The sequence below is a fragment of the Gossypium hirsutum genome, chromosome D06 (assembly GCF_007990345.1).
Source record: "Gossypium hirsutum isolate 1008001.06 chromosome D06, Gossypium_hirsutum_v2.1, whole genome shotgun sequence".
NCBI classification, from domain to species: domain Eukaryota; kingdom Viridiplantae; phylum Streptophyta; class Magnoliopsida; order Malvales; family Malvaceae; genus Gossypium; species Gossypium hirsutum.
In genome coordinates this window covers 52,160,716-52,166,493 of record NC_053442.1, presented here as the reverse complement: position 1 = coordinate 52,166,493, position 5,778 = coordinate 52,160,716, and positions in this window count along the sequence as shown.

Here is a 5,778-nt window from a genome sequence, read left to right as displayed (position 1 = left end):
TTTTCCATTTTCTCTATATTCATTTTTGTTGTATTTAAAATGAAGAATGGGGAACCCCCCTCACCATTCAGCTAAGAACTAGTTGGCCAGCTCCCCCATGGCCTCTATATTCTTCTTTTTTCATTTTCTCTTGCATATTCTCCATTTTCTCTAAAAAATGCCATAATCCACCTTCAAGTTTTGATGAAATCACTATGGACACAACCTCCTAAGCTCATTTCCTCCATCATTTTCATCAATTTCAACCCAGAGTTTGAAGGGTTCTAGTGAGAGAGTCCATGGGTAGTGACAGAAAGCTCCAATAAGATAAGAAATGGCTTTCTACACTTGCTCTAGTTTGATTTTTGTTATAGCTTGCCTTGAGAAATCTTGAAAAGATTATAAGTTAATTTTTTGTTATATTTTTGTAACTCCTTTATCTTGACCTGATTTGTCGGATCAGAATCTTGGGTGTTACATCACAATATTTAACAAATTATCAAATCAGTTGAAAATCACTCATTTCTTTAAACACTTTATTTATTATTTTAAATGGAAACTTAATGTTTAAAAACAAAGAAAAGTATTTAAAATAACTTATTACATCAGACTTATTACAGATTTGATATATATTAAAATATTATTAAAGATAGAGTCCCAGAGCATAATCCTAGAGTATGCCACATTTCCATTGTATGCATAATAACCTTTTTTGCTGCATCCTTGTACTCCTGGCATTGTCCCTCCTAGCGCAATACATCCCACCTTACCTGAAACATAAATATAACATTTTGTAAGTTTAGGTGAACTTAATGAGATTTAATCCAAAATATGCCTTGGTGGATATTGATTATGATCAATGAACATATGTGCACCAACTATCCTTTTTAGACCACTTTTTCTACCTCGGGTGGATACCACTACAATTTTGGTATACACATACACGTCAACTATCATACTTTTATCTTACTTATATCTTTCTTATCTAACTAACTGAAGATCCTTCCAGATATTTCATAAATCTCATTGTCACATATGTACCTTTCAACAAAACATGCCCTCAAAGCCCACCTCATATAGACCATACCTTAGAACTTACACTATTCTCAAACAATTGTTCTTAGACATTAATCACGGTCGGATACATAGACATTAGGCGAATTCTTACACAGAACTAAATACCATCAAACTCACACTCAAAACATACATTGGTTCAATACCACACAAACTCATACTGATAATGTACTACATAGGTCATTCAAATGAATTTCACATCACTTTATTTTAGAACCCGATAAACTCAAGAGAACACTGACTCAAATTTTGAATAATTTTAGAAGAAGACATAATACAACTTAGATTCAACCATACATGTTACAGACAAACTTAGACTAATTGAGACTTATCTCTTTTATATCTACGAACATGCCCAAACCCCATACTATTAGTTTATCATGACAACTACCCTTTCTGAACATTCAGATACTTATATATACACATATCTTTCCAAGAACTTTCATTAATTCTTATCCAATTACATTATAGAACTAATTCAACCAAACTACTTCAGAGGTATCATAATCTTATCATAGACTTACCTATCAAAGAATACCCAAATTTTATCTAGAACTTACCACTAGGGAGGATAGACACATTATGTAACACCCCTTACCCGTATTCGACACCGGAATAGGGTACGAGGCATTACCAGAACACATACACTTATAAACATGTTAAACCGAGTTATAAAATTTCATTCAAAATTTAAACTTTTCAAATTTTTAACATGCTTTTATAAATCTTCACGTTATAACTTCAAAATTCTATATTTGTAACAAATAAGGCTTCTGAGACCCAATACATACTCATGCAATTCAATACTTCATTTCCATTTCATTTAATTCATGATTCTCATGTTCACGATTCAATTCAATTTCTCAATCCAATATACATTTCAATACCACAATAATTCATTTAATTCAAATCAAATCATTTGTAATTTCCATTTAATTCACGTACAGTTCAATTTCATTAAGTTCAATACTAATACATATTTATCGTTTAACTGAACATCCCCTTTTTGCTTCATTTTACACTTCAAGCATGAACTTAGTATTTCATTTCCTTTCCACTCTCGTTTCCTATGCATATCACACAAGATATAAACATTACTCTCAACCATAGTCGCAAGCTAGTGCATTTAATCCATATACCATTCATGGCCTTACTTCATACCAAATCATATACCAAATATACCATACATACATACAATGAAACTTTATTTTCCAATATGAGCTTAAACCATGATCAATAATATACAAATGCAAGCATCATTTCTATTTCCACATTTATCGATTATAATCGATCATATAACCAATGATACATAAATCATTCATATATATATATTTAATTTTCCTCCTCCTCCTCTCCATTCCACATCCTTAGTGTACTTAACACTCTTAGAAATAACATTTTCTATAGTTTCTTTATTCACCCTTATGTATATTCAAAGTTGTCTATCCGAGTCAGTATCACTAAATTATTTTTATCTGGAGCTACAGAACTCCAAATTAAGAACCGTTAATTTTCCCTGAAACTAGACTAAAATATATTTTTACCATAAAATTTTCAGAATTTTTGGTTTATCCAAATAGTACAGTTTATTCTTTAAAATTTACCCTGTTATGCAGTCTGACAATTCTGACCACTCTTCACTAAATATAAATTATCTCATCATACAGAATTCAAATGGTGTTCTCGTTTGTTTCTCTTGAAAATATACTCATTAATTATTCTAAGCATATAAATTATAACTCATAATTATTTTTGTACAATTTTTAATGATTTTCCAAAATGAGAATAGGAGATTCTGAAATTAATCTATTCCTGTCTCACTAAAATTCATATATCTCAAAATATATAACTCTTTTGCTTGCTCTGTGTCTTTTATGTAAAAATAGACTCACAAAGCTTTCATTTCATATCTTATTCACTCTCTAATTCTATTTCCTCCATTTTTGGTGACTTTTCAAAATCACATGATTGTTGCTGTCCAAAACTGTTTTGTTGCTAATTCTACTTTTTCATAATTTCACTTTTTCAATTTCAATCACTATTTAATTCAAAATTCACTTTGCCATTTTCAAGTCAATATTCAATTCAATTCCACACATATATTCATTATTTAATTACACTTAATCGTTACATGATCTCATGAATTTTTACTTAGTCAATTTCCCGATGAACACTTCGGAATAATAACAGATACACATTGGATTCAGCACACAGCAACCACCCTTTGTAATCAATGATATCCGGTGGGATTAGCACATAACAACACCTTATAATTAATGATACTGGTTCACATAGTAGCCTACACATAGTACTACACATGTGACCATCACTATCCGATACACGTAGTAGCCTGCACATAGTACTAAACACGTGATCGAAGCTATCCGGTACGCATAGTAGCCAGCACATAGTACTACACATGCGACCAATCTTTCTGGTACACGTAGTAGCCTGCACATAGTACTACACAAGTGACCATCACTTTCACTTTCACATAGTGCCCTACACACAGTCCGTGCCACACATGTGATCATTTCTGTCACTTCATTTGTATCCCTGTTTATTCCGAAGGTTCAACTGGGAATTTCTCACTTTTTCTCACTTTTCTTTTCCACTAATCAAAGTAAATTCTTTGTCTTTCTTGACTTATAATGACACATTTAACTTATTTAACACTCACATTCATCAAAACAGTCCTTGACTCGAACTTTAGCAAAATTACGATTTTTCCCCTAAACTTTTGCATATTTACACTTTTGCCTCAAAGCTCGGAAATTAAACTTTATCTCATATTCTTAGGTTTTATGACATGCTGAACATTTTTACCTTCTATAGAAACATCAAATTCCCACTCTAACACTTACTTATGAACATTAGGTATTTTTACCGATTATGTCGTTTTACTCGTTTTCACTTAAAATCGCTTAGTAAAAGTTGTTTAACATAATTTGTAGCTTCATATTATACCATAAAACATCAAAATAAACACATTTCACCTATGGTTATTTTTCCAAATATAAACCCTAGGTTAAATTATTGCTAGAATAAGCTAAATCAAGTTACCGGGACTCTAAAAACGTAAAGAACATTAAAAACGGGGTTAGAACGGACATATAATCGATCTTGGAAGCTTGAAAACCCTAACCATGGCTTCCCCCTTGCTAATTTCGGCCATGAGGTTGAAGATGATGATTTTTGGCCTATTTTGTCTTTTTAATACTTTTTAATTACCAAATTACCAAAATGCCCCTAACTTAAAAATTTCCTATTTTACTTATCTCATGTCCATTTTTGCCCACAATTTAACCAATGGTCTAATTACCATTTAAGGACCTCCAATTTAAAATTTCATAACAATTGGACACTTCTAACATGTAGAACTCAACTTTTGCACTTTTTTACAATTTAGCCAAGTGCCCAAACGTCGAAATTTTTGAACGAAATTTTTACGAAATTATTTTGTGAAATCGTAGACCATAAAAATATAATAAAAATAAATTTTTCCTCGTCAAATTTGTGGTCCCAAAACCACTGTTTTGACTAGCCCCAAATTCGAGCTATTACACATTATACCATACAGTCATAGCAAAGTACACCACAAGGGCCAAACAGAATACCCCATAAAGGCATCATACAGAATCACGTGTTTACTATCCCGACGGGCTTCACAGAAGGTGCCATGGGTTTCTCCCTCATGGAATTATACATAATTTCATGTATCGTGATCTGCCATTTCGATTCATACGTTATCAAAGGTTACACAATGAACATAAAAACAGACAAATCCTGCCATGGGTCTCATCCACATGAACTTACACACACATTCATGTATTGTGATTTGACAATCCAGTCTTCATCTTACTATAGGCTACACCATGAATGTTTCAAAATCATATTAAGATGCCATGGGTCTCTACCTTATGGTCTTACACTTGTTTTCATATCGTGATCTGCTAGTCTGGTTAGCATTATAACTGGCCTACTAGAGGCATCACAGAGGAAATTTTTCTCGACATTCACTTACCCAAATTATTACATTTTTATTGTCCATACATCTCGTATATTAGACCTTACCTGAATTTTTACAAAACATCATTCTATTTAACAAAACTTCATACATATCATCATAGCACATATCACATCTTTACACTACTTATATTTTTACCCATTTCTATAGACATCATCCCATTTATCTATATATATATGCTTCCTAATTGAACAGTTCATATAAACGAGCCAAAATAAAGACTTACTCACCTACAACATTTATAAGCTCCAGACTCAGACATCCTTCCGAAACCAGCAACAACAACTACTTTGGAGAACATAAATTCACTATTACATTTCTTATATATATAGTTTTACTTATCATTTCAATTGCTAACAACCTCATGTAATACCTTGCTCTTACAACTTACTATTCAAATACCACATATAGACTTACTCAATCAGAACTTAACATGCAAAGCTATAATACTTACTCGAAGATAAAATAACTACTCATTATAAAAAAAAAAACCATAACTTGTAGCTTAACAATGAAGTGATGAAATTAGACTTAAGAAAAATAATCAGAGAGTACCACTTAAGGATGAAGAAAAAGAACTTCTATCAGAACCCTTCTCACATAAATAAATATGATTCATCTTATTTAGTGTAACTTAAAAAGTGTCACACATTTTTAGAACTTGTCCTTCTTAATTGCCTAAAAAATCTAAGAGAATC